General features: G+C 40.0%; 2 long non-coding RNA genes across 3 annotated transcripts; one reads left to right on the plus strand and one right to left on the minus strand.

Moving 5' to 3' along the window:
- Window positions 1–925: 925 nt before the first annotated feature.
- Window positions 926–5,392, minus strand: LOC138742987 (uncharacterized). The gene is made up of 2 exons (XR_011344573.1): window positions 5,308–5,392; window positions 926–1,081 (listed from the first exon to the last, which is right to left on the minus strand). It is a non-coding gene; the product is annotated as an uncharacterized lncRNA (long non-coding RNA).
- A 107-nt stretch (window positions 5,393–5,499) lies between these two features.
- On the plus strand, window positions 5,500–22,436 carry LOC138742988 (uncharacterized). 2 transcript variants are annotated; one of them, XR_011344574.1, is made up of 3 exons: window positions 5,500–5,725; window positions 18,280–18,393; window positions 22,205–22,436. It is a non-coding gene; the product is annotated as an uncharacterized lncRNA (long non-coding RNA). The 2 variants fall into 2 exon arrangements; XR_011344575.1 differs by lacking the exon at window positions 5,500–5,725 and adding an exon at window positions 17,403–17,515.
- Window positions 22,437–22,848: the final 412 nt, after the last annotated feature.

A 22,848-nucleotide genomic window follows, 5' to 3' on the forward strand; every position in this document is an offset into this window, starting at 1 on the left:
AATTTATTAATATTTTACCATTTGGGTATCAGATCTACTTTGGGCACTCTACATGGCTATCAGTGCAGATTTGGGAACAGTTACTTACCAATCAACGCACTATTAAACATGGCCTGATTTAACTGGTGGCAACATTTGACATAAAATATCATTCAAATTCCAATTCATAAAACCGTTTGATTGCTCCCCCATAGAAATTCTTTTTATCTTATTTTCTCCCTAATAGGACCTTTGACATGAATACAAAGGAGTATAACTAACTCTTTTTAATAGGATTTTGATGATTAATAGATAAATTGAGGATATTTAACTTTGTCAAATGCAAAAGAGAGCTGAATGTTCCTGTGGTCTTAACATGACCTGCTTCTTTGAGCTCTGCAGGAGAATTGGCTTCCACATGTCATGTTACCATCTGACAAAGTTTCTCCCCTCTCAGGTTGAATGCATAATGAGAGAATCATTTGCAAGGTGACTACCTTGAGAGAGGTCACATAAAACTTGACTAAAGGAATTTATTGTTCTTGTTCGCGAGTTTGTTAGAGTTGTGAGTTACTGATTTGAAGTAATTACCTCAAGCTAGTGGGGAGAAATATGTCTTGTACTGGCTGCAGATAAACTTACCAGTTATCTTGTTTTTCTCACCTGGCATAGAGGAAAATCATGGAATCTTGCATCATATATATATATATATATATATATATATATATATACATTTCTAGAGGCAGTCTAGCGACTGCCTCTTCTCTACTGCACTTGGCAGGCAGTTACAAAGAGTAAGCATTCACCGTGCCTTAACATAAATATTTCTCATTTCTTTGGAGATAACAAACTACTGGGATTTGATTAAAATTAATGATTTAATTCGCAGACATTAATCAGAATGATTGGTTTCCATTGAAGTAGCAAGGTTAAAATCAGCAAGACATTATAACAGACCATTTATTTGAGATTATCGTCAATATATTCATTGTCTGCACCAGCCGTTTTCAATCTTTTTTTTTGTTATGGCTCCCTTCAAACTCTACTCAAAGTTTATGGGCCCCCTTCCCTGTGAAGCAGTCAAGATTTGGTTTCTTCTCTCCTATTAAAAAACATGTAAAAAATTTGTTATGCGAGGTGAAAAGAAAACAAGACTTTTTCTTAAATATATTGTGGCCTCCAGGAGGTGGGTGGGGTGGGGGTGGGGGTGGGGGTGGGGACAAAGGGCCCCCATGCGAATGCCTGGCACTGCCACTTCATTCTTAACAAGGCGTCAGGAATATCTGCAAAATACCACACCATAATTAATAATGAAGGGGAAGGTAATTGAATTAAATCAGCTTATTAAAATAATTGTTTTAGAAATAAAGTATGCGACATGACAAAAAGCCTGCATTAAATTTAAACACTCCCAATGATAATGAGATGAGAGCAGTATTGTATTCTATGAAAAGTAACAATGGTTTTAATCACTTAAAAATCGTTGCAAGTAAGCAGTCAGCAAATCTTCATCTGATAGGTGATAGTTGTACACAACTGAAGGTGATAGTAATTAACTGTTGTCATCAACTGACTGCAGTACCATTTTCTGTGTGCCTGTGCTAATGGGAACATTGGATAATGAAGCAGAAGTCAGAGACTAGCTCAACTGCTGACACACTAAAGAATGAGGTCATTACACTCCAGCAGGTCTGATCCACATATTCTTACAACATGCAGAGCAATCCACTCTGCAGAAATAATGCAAGAGACATTTGAAACTCGCAAGAGTGGCACAACTTCTAAACTATTTTTGTTATTTTATTTTGTTTTGAAGAGTGGCCAATATCGAAAAAGTGACCCTCCTGTAATCAAAGTGCGATATCAGTAAAACTCTGATAAACTGCTTTCTAATGAGGGGGAAACCCCAATAGTTCAGCATCTGATCACCCAGCTCTCCCTTCCCACTCATCGGACTCCAGTTCCTTCAATCCCTTCCCACTCATCAGGGACCAAGTTCCTGGATTCACTTGTTCCCTTAAGACTTACCTCATGCTCCCTTGGCAGGTTCAATCTGCTGGGTTCAAAAAGAATGGATTAAAAATGTACTGAAATATTAATATGAATAATGTCCATTCTTTCAGAAAAGCTACACTAAATATTGAAGGTTTTTCAGAAATCTGGGGAAAGGGAAAGAGGAGGTAAGTGGCAGTACTGCAAGGAAGACATTCCAGTGATGGAAAGGATCCTTGAAAGGCAAAGGGAAGAGATATTTAAGTAAGCCTTGATTTCTGAAATAGATATAATCACATGACAGTAGTATTCCACAGGTCTCCAAATATCAAGAGGGAAACCATAGAGGTGTACATGAACCAAAGTGAGTGGTAATACTGCGAATATGTGATTAACTATATATTGATTGGGATAATGTTTGAGCTAATGAAAGAAGAGAGAGGACTTTCTGAAGTATGTTAAGAATGATGTAATTGAGCAGTTTGCTCTTAGCACAAGGATAACATTTCTAAATGTGGTGTTGAGTGACTGGAAATTAATGGGCTTTCTCAGGTTTAGATTAATGGAGAAGAACACATTTCTAAAATATGTGCAGGAGGACAGGAATATATTAAAAAAAACATGAAAACTTATGTACTTCGAAGGTGGAAGAACAAAGTACATGGGATCTTGGACATCATGAAAAGCAGTCCAAGGACAAGAACAAAACAATAATCTTGAACCATTGGAAAGCTTTGGTCAGGCCATGACTTCAATTCTGATCATCATATTGTAGAATATATGAATGTTAGAGATAGGAGCAGTTAAAAGATGCATGATCCCCTGAGCCTGCTCTGCCATTCAGTAAGACCATGGCTGAAATGATCTTGGCTTCAGCTCCATTTTTTCTCTATAATTCCTATCACCCTTGACTTTCCTATGCACCAAAATTATGACTATCTCAGCCTGGAATATTCTCGGGGCTTCAGAAAAGATGGCAAGATGCATGACAGAAAGCAGACATTAACCCAATTGATTCCAGGGAAGAGATTTGGTAGAGAAGCTCCGGTTGCTTTTGGGAAAAAGGGAGCTTGAACAAAGCAAATATTATCAAGATTTGATACAGGTACTGTATCCACAATGATAGCTTCAGACAAGATAGACAAGGAAACTCTTTCCATTGGTGGACCGTACAAGGACAAGGCCGCATAGAGCTAAGCTTTGGGACAAGAGGTAAAGAAGGATCGTGAATGGAATCTGCTTCCTATAAAAATGATGGATATAAAGCTGATCTTTTACTTCAAAATGAAGTTGGATCAGAATGAGACGGAAATAAACTTTTGAAGGAAATAGGACAGCCAACATGACTCTGTAACAGTGGCTCTCAACCTTTTTCTTTCCACTCACATGTCACTTTAAGTATTCCCTATGCCATAGGTGCTCTGTGATTAGTAAGGGATTGCTTAAGGTGGTATGTGGGTGGAAAGAAAAAGTTTGAAAAGTTTAAGTGTGGTTTTCAATCACACTTAAGTGACTTGTTATGTGCATGGTTTTATAACTCCAAATGAAATGGGCCAATGAAATTTTTTCTCAAGTAAAATATTTCAGTAGCAATTGGGTTCTCAACCTTCCCTCCCCACGCACATGCCTCCTTAAGCAATCCCTTACTAATCACAGAGCGCTGATGGCATAGGGATTACTTAAAGTGGTATGTGAGTGGATCGAGGACCACTGCTCTATAGAGATCTTTAATGAATGAAAGGCAGAATGGCCTCCAGTGCCTTAGTAATTCTGATTTATGCACATTTCCATCATGGTTTACCCACAGTTATCGGAAGTATTTGGTTTTTAGACCACTCTTATTGCTCAATGCCCAACTTCCTTTTGAGAAAGCTGACATCCAAAGAGAACATCAATTCCAGGAGGAAGCGTACTCTCATCTCCATTGGTATAGAATGATTCTGTATGGTGCTGATTCTTGTCGTGAAAGAGCAAGATATTTTGGAAAGGAAACCCTGCATACCTCCACATTCGGAGGAACTTGAATTCCGCACTATAAATCTTTTGTCGGATCAGATTATTTTCAAGGCAGAGATCAATTTTAGATACTAAGGTTTCAAGAAGAATTTGTGATTAATGCAAGAGAATTGCCCTGAGGCAGTGATCTCATTGAATGATGCAAAATGGGACAGCATAGTGAGCGTTACAGTTAGCACAATGCTACAACAGCATCCGTGACCTGGGTTCGAAATTGGTGCTGTCTGTAATGAGTTTATACATCCTCCGTATGTCTGCATGGGATTCCTCCAGCTAATCTGGCTTCCTCCCAACCCCAAAAGACAGGTGGGTTTTGCAGGTTATTTGATGTTTTTGGGTGGCATGGGGTCATGGGCCAGAAAGGCCTGTTGCCATGTTGTATGTAAAATATAATTTAATTAAAACATTTATATGTCTTTTTTTAATTACATTTAAGAAAAAAAAAATCAAATAGCCTTCCTTCCTTACCCTCTCTGCAAAATCATGCAGCGTTCATCCTTTGCAATATGATTTTGCATTTGAGTATGTTCATGTAACCTAACCCTAGCCCTAATGTGCCAAGGGCATTTCATATGAATCTTTAGTTTGTATCCTATTTATATCTTGGGAAAGTAACAGATAAAACATAGCTGTTCAATGTGAAACAAAATCTGTCCTGGATATTCAAAGCAGCTGTTCAAACAAGTGAAAGCTATGCTGATGTTGAATATGCTTGTGTGGTGTTGAGCATAATCCCTTCAAATCATTTTGATGAAGCAGAAGGAAGAATAATGGTACTTGACTCAGCTCAGTAAATTTGTGAAGCTTCATTAGAACCTCCATGTCATTCTTCACTAGTGACTTAACAGATGTAATATCCCATTGTACCATAGAGCAATTCACTTGTCTCCAACCTGGTTATGTATTGTTGTTCTGTTCTGCACCAAGGAACAACAATTCAACATCTATCATTAATGTATGTCTGAGTCATGTGATTTCCAGGAACAGGTAATGAAATGTTGATCAAATGATCTTACTGAATGAGTCATGGAGGCTGCCATTTTCCTTCTAAGGTTTCTTTCATCTGACGCACTTGTGCATGGAGGCGCCCAGCAATGTGTGATGTGGTTCTATTTTAGACTATTTAGACTATTTTATGACTATTTTAATTCATGCATGTGTGATCTCTGGAAGATGCAAGTCAATCATGTTGAACCTGACCTTTACAAGAGAGGTGAGACCGGCTTTGTTGTAACAAGGGGGCTACCAAAGCAGACCTCACTCCTTGGACTCTGCTGTGGGGATCTATTTCAGGGTGGTTCACCAGAATAAATGACCTACTTCTCACAGCCATTTCTCTCTTCATCCTCAATTTCCTGCCTGTCCTAAGCACTGATTATTTTCTATACACTATCTCAACCCAACTGTGTCCCTCACTCATCAACCCCAGCAGCTGATTGTAATCTCCTCCATCATAATGCTCTGGTTTGATCCTGAACCTGATTGGTCCTATTAACTGATGTCTGAACACATCGTCTCACCCTGGGCTCTCTCAGACCCACACAACCTGCAAATTGAATGTACAGGCATTGGTTTTTTTTGCTTATCCAACAAAGGTGGAATGAATGAAGAGTGTTGTGTGGGCAAAGTCTGTGGTATTCAGTAGTTTTCTGGTATCCAGAATTCAAGCAACTGGCAGTGTCAAAAAAATGGCAAAAAAATCAAGTGAAAAAATAAATAAATAAGATTAAAATAATAGGTAAGAAATAAGTATATTTAAATTTGTAAAAATAAATGTTCTCTGAAGAAACACATAAAATTTTGGTGAAGATGGGAGCAACTATATAGCCAGGAGAGTTCCTTGGTCATGTTTTGCTTGTGGTGGCTGTTTGAATAAAGTTGGGTGAAACAGCAATGGCGTCACCCAGGATGAGGAGCTGGTTGATGCTGCTCATCGTTGGGGCGATTCTCTTAAGTATCTCCTTATCCCCTGTTTAGTCTGAGTTGCCATGGTCAAAAGCTTTATCTGTAAACTTGGGGGAGGGGGAGTTAATTATCATTAATGTTAAATTTAATTTAAATTTTTCTTTTTCAATATTTTTATTGGATTTTACAGAAATAGTACATAAGTAAAAGCCATTAATCAAAGGTAAAATACAAAAAGAATATACAGAAAAAGTTATAAATAAGATAAATAAAACAATTATATATAAACTCAACATCATAACAGTCAAACAGAAAAAAAGAGGAAACACTTAAACAATTACAACATATCCATTACAGTAGAAGAACCTACCCAGTATCTCCTTAATTTCTTCTGTTCCACTTCAGTTAGATGCATTTCCTGCACGAAAGCTATATATATTTTTTTCTTTTTTCAGTAAATTTAATAGCCTCTTCCTTTTGATTTGGTTATGTATTCTGTTAATATTTATAGTCATATAGTTCAACATGGCCATCTCATACTTTGTTTACATCTTATTTTCACTTCCTCACCACCACCTTTCCCCTTTTCCCCATTTTTATCTCTCAGTTTTCCTTTTTTGAACTCAATGTATGACAACACTTCTAAAACAAAAATACTTCAACCACTCCCACATCTAAAATTCCCTTAACCCCAAGTGTTCCTCCCCCCACCCACTCTCTGAGTCGCTCCTTGTCCCTTGCTGGGCAACCGCAACTCCCCTCTCCATTCGGATTGCGAACCCGTTCGCAAGTGTGAACTGATTTCGCAGTGACTGTTATTCTCTCCCTTCCAATCCCCTCCAGAAAAGACTTTTATCTTCACATTAAAACAAAGCTCCCCCTCTTTTCTTCTCCTTTATTCCCTCCTCTTTTGTTTTTACTTCCCTTTTCTTCCCTTCTTTAGTTCTTACTTATACATTATTTTTACATTTTTATATGTAGTTTGTCGTCGTTCTTCATTCTTGGTACATCTCTTCATCTCTCTTTCTGTCCAGCAGGCGTTCTGCAAATTCTCGTGCTTTCTCCAGAGCCGAGAACAGTCTGTTTTGCTTCCCCCAGGATAACTATTTTAAGCACCGCTGGATATCTTAACATAAATTTATAGCTTTTTTTCCATCGGATCGATTTTGCTGTGTTTAACTCCTTCCTCTTCTTTAGGAGTTCAAAACTTATGTCTGGGTAAAAAAAAATATTTTGGCCCTTGTACTCCAATGGTTTTTTTTGTCTTTAATTTTATTCCTTGCCTTCTCCAATATATTTTCTCTTGTCGTGTGACACAGAAATTTTACTAAAATGAATCTTGGTTTTTCTTGTGACTGTGGTTTCGGGGCTAGTGTTCTGTGTGCCCTTTCTATTTGCATTCCTTCCTGTATTTCTGGCATTCCCAGGACTTTTGGGATCCATTCTTTTATAAATTCTTTCATATTTTTGCATTCTTCATCTTCATTTAAGCCCACTATCTTTATATTGTTTCACCTACTATTGTTTTCCATTATATCCATCTTCAGAGCTAACAATTCTTGTGATTCTTTAACTTTTTTTGACATTTTCTTCCAATTTTCTTTTTAAGTTGTTCACTTCCATTTCTACGGCCATTACACATTCTTCCACATTTTCTAATCTTTTCCCTACATCCCTACAGCTCTATTCTACAAACTTTTTCTTCTGTACTTTTCATTTTTCTTTTCATTTCACTAAATTCTAGTGTCAACCATTCTTTTAATGCTTAAAATTTTTTTATCAATATACTGTCCATTCATTTTACTTTCTATTCCTCTGTGCAGAGCTTGGTGTCCTTCTGTGTCTGTTCTTGGGTTTGTGTCTTCTACTTCTCTTCCTTGTATCTGTGTCTCTTCTGACTTTCTTGTTGAGCTGCTTGCCTCAGTTTGTTGGTTGCTTTTTTTTCATGGCTTCTTGATGTTGGTCCTCTTCTTCTGGGCTAGTTATTTATTGGGCTTCCTGTTGCTGTTTTTCACTCCCTTTCCTGTTGCTTTCCTCTTCTTCCAGCTGAGAGCCCTGCTGTCGAGCATCTCTCAGTTGGTCGCGCTGTGTAGGTTCACTCCACAGCTGGGCCCCCCTCCCATCGGTGTTTTCCTTTCCCTTGTTGTGGGCATTTGTTTGGCTCAGTGAGCCATTTTTGCAGTCCAGCAGTCGGGAGGTCGCGACCCTGTGGGGTCTCCACTAACCTTGGGGAGCGGGCTCCTCTGTCCACTGTGGGTCCCTGCTTCTTCCGGCATCATTTCTTCTTTTTTTCCCATTCTTTTTGGTTTTTCCTTCTTAGGTGTCATTTTCTTTCTTTTCTCCACACCTTTATCTTTTATTTGTTGTGTTTTGTGTTCCTTGAGGTTTGCATTTTCTTCACTTTTTTTCTTCTTTTCTGGAGAGGGTTGGTATTCTCCTACCGGCCACTGCTCCATCAAGTGACTCCTCCAACCATACACCACACTATTATTTCTTTTCTTTTCTTTCTTTGGCTTGGCTTCGTGGACAAAGATTTATGGAAGGGTAATGTCCACGTCAGCTGCAGGCTCGTTTGTGGCTGACAAGTCCGATGCGGGACAGGCAGGCACGGTTGCAGCGGTTGCAAGGGAAAATTGGTTGGTTGGGGTTGGGTGTTGGGTTTTTCCTCCTTTGTCTTTTGTCAGTGAGGTGGGCTCTGCGGTCTTCTTCAAAGGAGGTTGCTGCCCGCCGAACTGAGAGGCGCCAAGATACACAGTTTGAGGTGATATCAGCCCACTGGCGGTGGTCAATGTGGCAAGCACCAAGAATTTCTTTAGGCAGTCCTTGTACCTCTTCTTTGGTGCACCTCTGTCTCAGTTACCAGTGGAGAGCTCGCCATATAACACGATCTTGGGAAGGCAACGGTCCTCCATTCTGGAGACGTGACCTACCCAGCGCAGTTGGATCTTCATCAGCGTGGATTCGTTGCTTTCATTACCTTAATGCAAAACACATCTGATCTGTTTACAACACACACAGCTGCCTGGCCAGATCTGGATGGCAGGTTTCCTTCAGCCCAACCCAGAAGATTCCAATGGCTGCTAGAGCCATGTGTACCCTACAATGGATAAGCACTGATGAACGTTCAATCACAATAAAATGCAGCCACTATTGATTCCTTTGATTAAAAGCAGAAACTGCTGAACATGACAGGTAGCAAATGCAGAGAGAAAAGCAGAGAGAACATTTTGGATGGATGCTCTTTCATCAGACTAGTGATTCCCGATCTACCCCTCCCAATATTGAGTCTAGCAGGAAAGAGAGAGACCTGTAAGTAAGGAATCAGCAAAGAGACAGGGTGTGGGGGAGGGGCAATGTGGAAGAAAAGGAAATGAGGGAAAGAGAGTGCTGGCTGACAAGTGCTGACAGGAGGCAAATTGTCAGAGATAGAGAGAACAACACCCATGAAAAAAATAAAGGTGAGAGTGAAGATAAAGAAATGATCATTGATAGCAAGCTTTGGAAGTTCCTTGAACCTTAGATAGAAAGCACTTCTTTTCTGAAAGCAGAAGATCGGATGAACATTTAATTTGCAAGAGGAATGCTGCAGTGTGAAAGTTTTGTCATGTTGAATTCAAAAGAGCAGCACTAAACATTATAGATTTAATTAATTTACAGAATGACTGCTCCAGCAAAAATATTGTACAGTTTGGTTGATAAGTCTCTGTCCAGCAAAAAGTTCCACGGAAGGTGCAGAAAAAATCCTGAGGTGATGTTACAAATTTGCTTCATCGTTTATCAAGACATATCTGCCTTTTACCAACAGAGATTTTGTGAAAGACTGCTTGTTAGTAGCAGATGAAAAATTGTGTCTGTGGGATCAAGGAACCTCAGAAAAAGTCAGTTTGAATTGTATGACTGTTCAGTAGTGAGGCAGATCTGAGAAATGACATGGTATGTCAACGAAAAAGATCGAGTGAAATAGTCTATGCACTTATTTGATGAGCCAACTGACTGGTCCGATGCTGCACAGTTGACAGTGTTTTTGAGCAGTGGTGATGAATGAGGTTCAAGTTGACAAAGAACTAACGGGACTGGCAATGCTTCCAAGGAAGCAACAGGCATGACTCGATTGCACCGTCCAGAATAAAGTTCTGCCATAGTGGAATGAAAAATCCTGGTCAGCATCACAACAAATTAAAAGAAAATGTAACAGAATAACTGAACTTCTCAGGTAATGTCTGGACGACTGAGGGGATCAGCTCATATATGCTAGCAGACCCTGAGTGGGGCTATTCAGGCCTTCAAATGTATGATGAATGTTGCTGTCTCCAAGGGCAACTTCACAAAATCTCATGGTCTCAACCTCTATCGGTTTAGAATTAGTTGATGCCGTGTTGCCGTGATTGCATTGTGATGCAATTTGTTGGAGCGAAATGTCTTCAGAGTGTAGAGATAATGCTGATACATATCACTGCTGGCTTTGTGGTCTTGCTTTCCTCACTGACCTTTCCTGCCCATTTTAATGATCTGGTTTAGCTTCATGACAAGGAACAATCTGTGCCTGAGACCACTGGACAAATGCCAGAATTTGATGCACTCTGGTTTCTGTTCATACTGATATCAGGCAAGAAGCTAATAATGATTCCCATATTTAAAATCTAGAGAATAGAGCAGTGAGGATAGAGGATCTGCATGCAAAAGTGATTCAAGGTTACATTCTGACATCGTGGGGAAGCCTCAGCATTCACTTGAGCAGCATTTCTCAGATTTTCAGAGAGATACAGAAATGGTTATTTGCTGACCAACTTTCAAATTAGAACATAAAACATAAAGCAGATGCTTCAGCCCACCAGGTCTGCACCAACCATGTTACCAGATTAAACTAAGCATTTTCTGCATGTACATGATACATACATCTCCATTCCCTGAATATTTATTTATCTAGAACCCTTTCCTGGAAACCCGTTTCAGGCACCTATCTCTGTGTGATAATTGTGCCCTGCACAACTCATTCAACTTTCCCCTCCCCTCATCTTAACTGCACGTCCTGAAGCAGAAGAAATTGAAATCAACTCTTCAACCAATTCAGATTGTGGTTATATAAAAGCTTAGTTTGACCACACTTGTGTCACATTTGTGGCCCGAAATGTGAAGTTAATAAAACATTAAACACAAGTTTATCAGGTAAACTTCTTAGTGTCTTTATTCTCCCGTTTCCTTTGTTCTCCTGCTTGTGTTCTTATCTCCCTCTCATACCACGTGACTTCTGGTACATCTCATACATATTCATTATCATGACATCCCTCCTTTAATCAGAAATAAACTTTACCTTCACTTACCAATATCCCTCGGAAACTTACAAACATCGTAACTAATGGTAATACTATAACTCAACTACATAAAATTTACTTCCTACAGCACTCATACATGCACTTTATGATATAAGATTAAATACTGTCCCAATGCAACAAAGTTCGTCTCTAATGGGTATGTAAGCCTTGTGAATACACTTGTCCCATTGTCCACTCTGTATGCATTCTCTTACTTCCATGAGTTCTGGATCACGTTCGGATTCTCTCTCGACTTCCTTCGTAGTCACAGCTTTCGGTGTTGCCTGAATAGCTATGAAGCGTACAAAGCTCTCTGTTTCTGTTCCCAATTCTGACTTGGATTGTGGACCTCCATCCTTCACCAATCTGGACAGCGGATCTGCAATGTTTGCTTTCCCTGCAATGTGGATTACTTTATATTTGTAGGGTTGTAGTCTGAGTACCCATCTCTCTATTCTGGCACATGGTTTGGATCTAGGTGCATAGATCACCTCTAATGGCTTATGATCTGTGATGAGTTCAAATTCAATGCCGTATAAATATGCATGGAACCTCTCACAGGCCCATACAAGTCCGAGTGCTTCTTTCTCTGTCTGAGAGTATCTTCTTTCCACATCTGATAACGATCTGCTGGCATAGGCAATGATTCTTGGTCCTCCATCATGCATCTGGACCAACACGGCTCCTAAACCAACTGGGCTGGCATCCGCTATGACTTTGGTTGATGCCGCCAGATCGTAATATCCAAGAGTTTTTGCATCTGTCAGGCTTTGCTTCAGCGCTGTGAACGCTTTCTTCTGCTCAGATCCAAAATGAAATGGTACACCTTTCCTGGTTAGTTTCCTTAGTGGTTCTGCCACTGTAGCGAAATTAGGAATGAACTTTGCACAAAAATTGACCAATCCCAGGAAACTCCTCACCTCTGTTGCGTTCTGAGGTGCACGTGCCTCTGCAATAGCTTTCACCTTGGCCTCTGCAGGGTTTAGTCCTTCCCGTGTAAGTCTGTGTCCCATGAAGTCCATTTCTGACACACCGAACTGGCACTTGTTTCAATTCACGGTAAGGCCTGCCTCCTGTAGTCTAGATAGTACACGCCTCAACCATTTGTCATGCTCTTCCTTTGTTGGTGCATGGACTATGATGTCATCAGAAATGTTGGCAACTCCAGGAATGCCTTGAATCACTCGACAGATTTCATACTGATAGATCTCCGAAGCTGCATTAATTCCAAATGAAAGTCTCTTGTAACGATACAATCCACAGTGAGTCACAAATGTTGTCACATCTCGGGAACCCGGATCCAGCTCTAATTGATAATAGCCCCATTTCAGATCAATTTTTGAGAATACCTTGCTGGTAGTTAGTTCTTGAAGTATTTCCTCCACTGTTGGTATAGGGTGTCGTTCTCTAATTATAGCTTCATTGGCCATTCTCATGTCAACACATAGTCTTATGTCACCCTTTGGTTTGGGCACAATCACTACGGGACTGACCCATTGTGTTGGAATACTGTGCATAAATTGAAATGGCACAGTCGGCATAGAGGTTAGTTGTCTGCAAGATATTTGTACGTTCTCCCTGTGTCTGCATGGGTCTCCACCAGGTGCTCCCATTGTTCGAATCATTCTGGGGGTTGTAAGTTAATTGGGTGTAATTGGGCAGCATGGGTTTGTGGGCCAAAAAGGCCTGTTACCGTGCTGTTTGTCTAAAAATTAAAACTTCTGGTTTCCCATTACAGGAAGGATATGAAGGCTTCGGGATGGATACAGAAGAGGTTGACTGGTTTAGAGGGTATCAGATATGGGGAGAGGCAGGACATATTAGTTTGCTCTTATTATAGAGTCGGAGGCTGAGAAGAGACTTGATAGTTTATAAAATAATGAGAGGCATTAATAGGTTGTACAGTCAGAATCTTTTTCACAGGGTAAAGTGTCACATATAAGAAGATGTCTTTTAGGTACACAGAGAGTAGAACAGGCTGCCAGGTGTACTGGTGGAAGTAGATACGATTGGAGTATTTAAAAGGCTCCTAAGAAGATACATGAAAATGATGGAGGGATATCTATCATGTGCAAGTAACAAAGTTTGATTTGGATTTCATATTCAGCAGACAAGAGGGCTGATGGGCCTGTTCCTATATTGTTCTGTTCTATGTTCTCTGATCTAACAAACATTTTATCTTCCAAATCTCTGATGTAAGTACCAGTTGGAAAAACAGCTCTGCAGTTTCTGCAGTTACCTTCATTATGAAAAGCTTCCATAATCATGAGAAAATCAAGCTTCTATAAGTACCAGTTATTATTTGCTTGTAGTCTGGCACTAAACTGAACAGAAACTCAAATGTCAACAAATTCTGGTATTTGTCCCTCTTTAAACCAATCACTAAAAATATAAATTAATGTACAGTTTTAAAAACACCTTTCATGTGAGTGGTCTGGAAAGTACAGTAATTGGATTCTTAATCTAATCTTCCATGAAAATGGTAGCTAAGATCTTTGCAGTCTGATGTTGTTCTTATACCTTCAAACTTTTAAACCACCTTGGTTTAGGCTCTGGTATCTTGAAATCCTTCCATAATTTTTTCCATTTCCTCCTCCTTTTAAAAAAAAATTCCTTATAATTTATCTGCTTTTCTTTCTCAAAATGCTCATTTTCCAATATTGTTTGAGAAGAACATAAGAAACAGGAGTAGGCCATTTAGCTCATCGACCCTGCTCCGCCATTCAATGAGATCTGGCCATGGACTCAGCTTCACATCTCCCCCTATCCCATAATTCCTCTGTCGGTATCTTAAGTAGAGTAAAATTCCCATTATCCGGCACCTATGGTGATCACATATGCCGGATATGCAAATTTTCCAGTTGACTGAGACTCACTCTTACAATGCTTGACTAATACACCTGCATTAAGAATACACTGTTTAAAAGACAAAAGGCAGTGCAAAATATAAAATAATTTGAAAAAAACAGTATTGTAATCTTTAATTATGTAAAGTTCACTTTAATCAAGTAATACCCGTAACTTACAAAATTTAAATTTAAATTTGAACCCTGGTCGCTGGCACTGTAACAGCATTGTGCTAACCGCTTTGCTAACCATGCCAGAGTTATAATTAACCCCCTCCCCCAAGTTTACAGATTAAGCCTTACTAATATAGTAAAGACTCTTACTTGGCAGGGATGGGGAGACAATTTGGGAGAGTCGCCCCAGCGGTGAGTGGCATCGCCCTGCTCCTCATCCTGGTGTCCCGGTCAGACATTCAGCACAACCCGTCTCACCTCCACGTAAGTGGCTTACTGGTTCAGCGGGGCAAACCTGTGTGTGCCCAGCAAAGTCTCAGCGCTTCCCTGCAGGGTCCATCTGGCCAGTTTTATTTAATAATTTATTTATTTCCTTTTTTTTGGTTGGTCGCTTGAGTTCCCGGTTGATTAAATTCTGGATAATGGGCATTTTAATCCACTGCTTCCTTGTTGCACAACAGAACATAACCCACTCAACAACCTCTAACTAATACTGCTGCCCAAAATTAGATGTTTTAGACCTGGATCTTTCTGAGAGGATACTGTTACGGAATCCAGAGGACCCCAAAAACCAACAGCAATAGATATATTGCACCACAACACAAAGGGTTACTTAAACAAAAGTAGTTTTTAATTATATTTGAACAAGAAAACAGAATTAAACTTTAACTTACTACTATCAACTTACTTAACCTACTTAACCTTCTTTAAACCCACCTAATACTTAGTGCAGGTGTGTGTAATGTGTATATAGGCTTAGAAAAGTTCTTTGGATCACAGTCCAATCTCACTGGTTGCAGGCAATTCTTGTAGTGTGCACAGAAGTTAGCATTAATAAAGTTCACCAGTCTTTGGTGCTTAACAGGTAAATGGTTACCACTCAGGAGGGTTCTGGTTGGTTTTCTGAAAGAGGTTCCTTTTGTTCCAAGACATCTGCACCTGATTCAGGGTTCTCCAGATGATCCTCTTTCTTTCAGATCACCTTTCAGACAGCTAGTGTTCTCCTTTGACCAGTCTTCCAAAGTTTGCAGCTTGTCCCTCTGGAACCAATCTGATTTCTGTGTCTCTCCTTCTCTCTCTGCTCCCTCCCTCTCTGAGAGCAAAGCTGTTCTCCTCTGCCTGCAAAGATCACATGCTCTCCCAGGCAGCATGCTGCTGTATGTTGATACTTTATTGCTCTTTTGCAAAAAGCACTCTGCAAAGGTCCTGCAAAAATTCTGTGTTTTAAAATGTTTGTATGCTCCAACAATTCCTCCCAAACCATCTCTAAATACTCTGTCACAAAAACAAACTTAACAGAATTCTATTGATGAAACTCTAACACTGACCCAGTACAAGTTCAAAGGTCAAAAGGGTTAGGTCGGCTTCTTGTAAAAACAGCATACTTCATATAGCATAGGTAAAGATATATAATCAATGTTTTGGGCCTGCGCTCTTTATCAATCAAAATATAGGTAGGCACGTGAACAAAATGGTGAAGGGAGGAACACAGAGTCGCAGAGAAAAGGAAAGGGAGGGAGGGCATAAGGAAATTGGGGAGGGATAGCTCTCTAAATGGAGAGGGTGGTGGTGGAGATCTGGAGGAAAGGAGACAGAGGGAGAAACCAAAGGTCGATGTTAATACCATCCAGTTGGAGAGTGCACAGTTGGAATATAAGATGTTGCTCCTCCAATTTTAGGGTGGCCCTGGTTTGGTGTGCATAAGGCCATGGACAGACATGTCGCAGCAGGAGTGATGTGCAGAATTGAAATGATTGGCCACTGGGAGATCCCCATCATTGATGCAGAGGAATGGCACTCAGCGAAGTGATCTCCCAGTATGCACCCAGTCTCTGCGATGTAGAGAAGGGCACAATGGGAGCACTGGATGAAGTATATGACCTCCTTGGATTCACAAGTGAAATATTGCTTCACTTGGAGGGATTGTTTAGGGTCCCAAGTTATAGTGAGGAAGGAGGTGTGGGCACGTGTGGGACAATGAGGTGGTGAAACCACACCCAGCCAGCCTGGTAACTGGGTGCTGGGATCCCTCCCCTCGCACCATTGCTATACCATCAAAATCTGCTCCAACATCTCAACTGCTGACCTTGTCTCTCACCAATCCATAGCCCCAAATGTTACTGTAGCTCTTTTGTTCTTTATACGCACTATCAATCTGTATCTCTTCTACAAATACTCACACCTTCCCTCCTCAGACTCAGGAAACTCAATCTCATTCTTTGAGCAAAGCAAAGGCCTATAATAGATTGGGTTTATTGAACTATATAATTTCCAATACACACACTTGACTTCGATGAGCTGACTTCCATTTGAGTAAATGTTATAATGAACTAAGCAAGGCTCTGCTAATTATTGACAATACTCAGCAATTTTTTCCAAGAGGCACTTTTGTCCCACTTCCTCCATCTAACAAGAAGAACTGGAGTAAGTTGGGACAGATTGTTTCTGCTCTCAAATGCTTTCTGGTCTGTTAAAATTTTTACATTTTATTTTCGTTCTTGACCACCACTTTGCTTTCAGATGTTGCATTTACAAATTGGTTAGTTTAAAGCAACATGGTGCAATCTATTCATTAAACAGCTCATGCTTTTTTTAGAGAAGGTGCATTATTCATTTAGTTATGTTACACAAAAAAAAAGGGCTGGTTTTATACCTTTGACTCTAACTTGGATAACTTTTCTGCCTTTGAAGTTAATGATGAAGTCCTGTTACTATTTCTTTGTAGTTTACTGTAAGTGTTATGATCTACATCCTTCAGCATGATGAATATCAACTCTTCCCAGATGGCTGAAAAAAGCCTCCCTTAGTTCCTCAGACGTAGCTATTTCTTTGACAAGGAGAAAGATCCCTGTTCCATATCCTGCTTGATCTTAAAACTTTTGAATAATTAATATTTAAAATTGTGCAGAGCTAAATAAAAGCAAGGACAAGGACAGATTATTAAACAAATATATTTACTTCTTGTAGTTGGCGAACCGGCCCCCCTTGTATTGCCATGTGGCCGGGCAGCCATGGGGAAATGGCGTCATCAGAGGTTTCTCTTTGACTCCAGCCTCCCTTCCAACACGCGCACCCTGGGCAATGATTATGACGTCACAACGCACCAGGTGACTGAGCTCAAAGGGGCGCGCTGAATTTGAATAAAAACAGTTGTTAACAACCATCAGTGTGGTGGCAGTGATTTCCTTCAGCTCCTGCAATTGCCACACTAGCATGAATATTGAGTTTATCGGCGACTTGGTTCTTTCCATTCATATAAAATTAAGTTGAATCAGAAAATGGCCTAACTTGGTGGGAAATTTTTCACGCATAAAGTACTTTATTTTTCATTTTTAAAATTTCTTAATTTATAGATTGAGCACAGTAATCAGCCCTTCCAGTCCACGAGCCCATCCCACTCGACAACACCAGTGAACCTATAAACCCCATTAATCTTGGTCATGTGGGGTGAAGCAGGAGCACCCAACATGGTCATACAGAACTTCATACATATAGCGTCAGATTCAAACCTGAGTCGCTGGTGCTGTGTAATAGCATTGCGCTAACTACTGCATTAACATTACCGTCCTGTGGGTCTGTTTTTATTGGGACTTTTTATTGTTGTTAATGTCAGGCTTAATTTAAATTCAATTTAAGCTACTTCATATTGAAGAAACAAATTCCTGAATGTATTTCCTGTCCTCAAGATGATGAGAGAGAGCAAGAGAGAAAAAAACTCCCTCGTTAATGATTAGGGAATTTATGTTCAATATAGCAGCAATGATTGTTGTCACACATCAAACAAGAAGACAGAAAAATTATGAATCTATAGTGTTAGTACTTAAGTTCACTTATCCATTCATGGACATGCAATTTTTTAGAGTGTGAAAACAAAAGGGAGAAGGTGGAGTTCTGGTAACTACCCTCTGCTTTCAATGTCAGTAATGGTGAGGCTCCAGGAGGCAGGTAAAAGATATTGGCATAAGTCATTTCTTCGTTCTCTGTCAGGATATCTGATGGGATAAGATCAAGTGTTATACTCGGACTATTATTTACATGCACCACTTCTCTTACAGCCCCTTATTAATGAATCCATGAAGATCTTCTTGGTTAGTTATTCTGATTGAATGATGAACAGACTGACCATTACAGAAGACAGTCCTGGATCGTGTCCTGAGATGAACTGGCAGGTGTTTTTACAGCTATCTTTAATCTGTCCCTTCCATCTAGCTTTATACTCCCACTAGTTTCAAGAAGGGCATCGCCACATCAGTAGCGAAGTGAAGCATAATATTGGGCCTAAGTTTCATCCAACTGATGGCTCTGACATCTAACATCGTGCTGGTCATCATTACTCTCCAAATGGGTCCATGGCAGTTACCATCTCTCTGGTCCTCCACTTAGCCCTGGAACAACTGGATGTCAAGAAAACCTATGACAGTTCATTGTTCATTGACGGAAACGCCACCTAAAATACCGTATTCTCCAACATACTCATCCCCAAACTGAGTTCTTGGTCTCAGTGCTTGCCCCTCTCTCAGCAGTGGATCCTTGACTTCCCGTCTAACAGACCATAATCAGTGAAGAATGCGCAGCAATATCCATAGAGGTGTTGCTTCCATTCCATGGTCACAAGGAACACCAGCAATTTATATGGATGCATATTCAGTCCTCTATTCTACTCCCTCTGCACCTACAATTATGCAGCCAAATACCATTTGCATGCCATCTCTAAGTTTTTAGACTGGGTATCAAATATCAATGAGATGGAATACAGAAATAATACCGAGTCCACTGACATGCTGCCAAGATAACCTCTCTCTCAACCTCATTAAGATGAATGCATTGATTAGAGACATCAGGAGAGAGGAGAGAGACCATACCCCTGTCCACATCAACGGAATTAAAATGGAAAGAGTAGATAGCTTCAAGTTCTTGGAGAAGTTTCTAGTAAATAGCGTAGACCAACCACTTTGCACACCAATGCCTCCACTTTCTTCAAAGATTAAGAAAGCTTGGCATGTCCCCATATCCTTCAACAATTTCTGCAGATGTACCATTGAAAACACCCTAATTGGCTGCATTGCAGTGTTGTACAGAATCTGCCCAAGGTAGGAGAAAGCTGCAGAAGATGGTGACTGTAGTTCAGAACATCATGTAAACTTCTTTCCCCTTTGTCTACTTTATCTACTCCTTCCATTGCTTCGAAAGGCTCTAACGTACTAAAGGACCCATCACACCCCAGACACATTCTCTCTCCCTCCTCCCATTGGGAAGAAGGCTCAATAATGTCAAATTGCACACCCACAGGCAAAAAGACAATTTTTCCTTACAGACATCAGACTCCTGAGTAAACCCCACAATAATGCTCTTATGCTCCCCCACTTCTTACGAATTGTTCTTTGTGATTCTAAATAAATACTCTATGATTATTCTCTCACTAGATTACCAAGAAAGATTGAGCAGATTAGGCCTTTATTATTTGGAGCATAGAAGATTGAGGGGGTATTTAATAGAGGTATTTAAGATTATGAGGGGGATAGATAGAGTTAGTGTGGATAGGCTTTTTCCCTTGAGAGTAGGAGAGATTGAAACAAGAGTCCATGGGTTAAGAGTTAAGGGGCAAAGGTTTAGAAGTAACATGAGAGGGAACTTCTTCATTCAGAGAATGGTAGCTGAGTGGAGAAGTAGTGGCAGCACGGTCCATTTTGTCATTTAAGGAAAAATTGGATTGATATTTGGATGGGAGGGGAATGAAGGGTTATGGGCAAGTTGCAGGTAGGTGGGACTAGAGGAGAGTACTTGATTTGGTGAGGACTAGAAGGGCCGAGATGGCCTATTTCTGTGCTGTGATTGTTATATGGTTATATATGGCTGTATGAATGTTAACGTTAACACTGACAGGGGAAAATAACATGGTAAATATAATTCAGAACATTTTCATTTTGTTGGCGTTCCTTAGTTTCAGTTTCAAGTCACAGGGTAGGTGACAGAGGATTGGAGAATAGCAAATGTTGTTCCCTTGTTTAAAAAAGTAATAGGGAGAATCTTGGGAATTATAGACCAGTGAGTTCTACATCAATTGTGTGGAAACTAATGGAGAGGATTCTTAAGGATAGGATCTATGAGCATTTGGAGAAGTACAGTCTACTCATGGATAGTCAGCATGGCTTTGTGAAGGGAAGGTCATGGTTCACAAGTCTAATTGAGTTTTTTTTGAGGAGTTAACAAAAATAATTAATGAGGGTAGGGCAGTAGATGTAGTCTACATGGATTTTAACAAGGCATTTGAAAAGGTCCCCCACAAGAGACTCATCCAGAGAGTCATGAGCCATGGATTAGTAGCACTTTGGCTTTATGGATAAAAAAAATTGGCTTGTTGTAAGAAAGCAGAGAGAAGTAATGGAAAGAAAGTATTCTGCTGGGAGGTCGGTGAGTAGAGGAGTGCCACAGGGATCTGTTCTGGGACCCCTGGTCTTTGTTATTTTTATAAATGACCTGGATGAAGAGGCAGAAGAATGGGTCAGTAAGATTGTGGATGACACGAAGAATGGAGGAGTTGTGGATGGAGCTGAAGGTTGTCAAAGGTTACCAAAAGGATATAGACGGGATGCAGAGTTGGGCAGAAAAGTGGCAGGTGGAGTTCAATCCACATAATTGAGAGGTGATGCATTTTGGAAGGACAAACCAGAAGGCAGAGTATAGGGTTAATGGTCAGTTACTTAAGAGTGTGGATGAACAGAGGGACCTTGGGTTGAAAATCCATACATCCCTCAAGGTCACCACAGAGGTTGATAGGATAGTTAAGAAGGCCTATGGGATGTTGGGATTCATTAATAGGGGGATTGAATTCAGGAGTAGAGAGGTCATGTTGCAACTCTACAAATATTTGGTAAGACCACACTTAGAGAATTGTGTTCAATTCTTGTCACCTCATTATAGGAAGGATGTGGAAGCAATGGAGAGGGTGCAGATTTACCAGATGTTGTCTGGATTGGGAAACAAGTCTTATGATGCAAGGTGAGGAGAGTTGGAACTTTTCTCTTTGGAGTACAGAAGGTTGAGTGAGATTTGATGGAGATCTAAAAGATTATGAGGGGCATAGGATAGGATAAACAGCCAGCACCTGTTTCCCAGGGCAGGATCAGCAAATACCAGAGGATATATGTATAAAGTGAAGGGAAGGAAGTTTAGGGGAGACATCAGGCTTAAGTTTTTACACAGAGACTTGTGGGTGCCTGGAATGCTTTGTCGGGAATGGTGGTGGAGGCTAAAATATCGGGGGCATTTAAAAGACTCTTCGACAGACACATGGATGAATGTGAAATAGAGGGTTATGGGGTAGGGAGGGTTTAGTACTTATTTTTGGAAGGAATATATGGGTCAGCATAACATCTGGGGCTGAAGGGCCTGTATTGTGCTGTACTATTCTAAGTCTCTTTCAAACCTTCACAGGTACACTTTGGAAAAAATACTGACTGGTTTTATCACAGCCTGTTTTGCTCATTCAATTACCCAGTAATGTAGAAGGCAGCAGATATAGCCAAGTCCATCACAAGCCCCAACTGTACATCTATGTGAGACGTTGCTTCAGGAAGGCCGCCAACATTATAAAAGATCCCCATTATCCTGGTCGCAACCTTTTCTTGCTCCTTCTATCAGGAAGAAGGTACAGAAGCCTGAAGATCAGCACATCTAGATTTTTTTAAAAGTTTCCTTCCAACAGTTATCGGGCTCTTGAACTTCCCCTTTACACTGTACACTAATCATAAACTACTCCAACAATACCAAAAAAAGGCATTTTCTTTATCATAATGCCACTGTGGTAACTGTGAATATTTATTACCTATCATTTTTATTTATTATTACCTCAATTTAATTTACTCAATAAGAATTTTAGTGCATATGTTCATTCAACAATGTTTCTGATGATAAACTCATGATCACTGTTAATTTTAAGAAAACTCTCTCCAATCTCTGATTCTTCTTGCCTTTTTTCAGATATGCTTTTAAATTCTTCAACAAGACAGTGAACTCACGTTATTGTTGCCATGATTTGTTTTGAACCAGCCTGTCCACTGGAACGGCTTGACACAAATTAGTGGATCAAGCAGCAAAATGCTATTCAGCGAATGTGCTGCTAAAATGTATCTTCACTAACAAGCCTTACTGGTTAATTGAAACCTTCCAGGTAATATCCTAATTCTCATTCCTGAGAAAGATGAATAAACATGTTTGATGCTCTGCGGGATTCAATTATTAAATAAACGTTGCAGATTACTTGTGAGATGAAGGTCACATTTGTACATTAAAATAACTTATATCTTGGATTTATAATTAGACCAGTGCCCTGTGAGGCTAAAGTTGGATTATTTTTCTGCAACATTTAATTGAGCTGAAATACTATTTGGCTCTGTTTCCCAATGTTATGATATTCTATATCATTTTGAAATATATTAAAATTAAACCTACAGATCTTCAAACTGCCTCCCGAAACCCACATTCCACCTTAAGCCATCCCTATGCCCTAAGTGCTCTGTGATTGGTAAGGGATGGCTTAAGGTGGTATGTGAGTGGGAAGGGATGGTTGAGAACCACTCTCTAGACCCAAATGTTACTGAAATATTTTGCTTGAGAAAGATTGT

Source organism: Narcine bancroftii, chromosome 9 (genome assembly GCF_036971445.1).
Source record: "Narcine bancroftii isolate sNarBan1 chromosome 9, sNarBan1.hap1, whole genome shotgun sequence".
Taxonomy (NCBI): Eukaryota; Metazoa; Chordata; class Chondrichthyes; order Torpediniformes; family Narcinidae; genus Narcine; species Narcine bancroftii.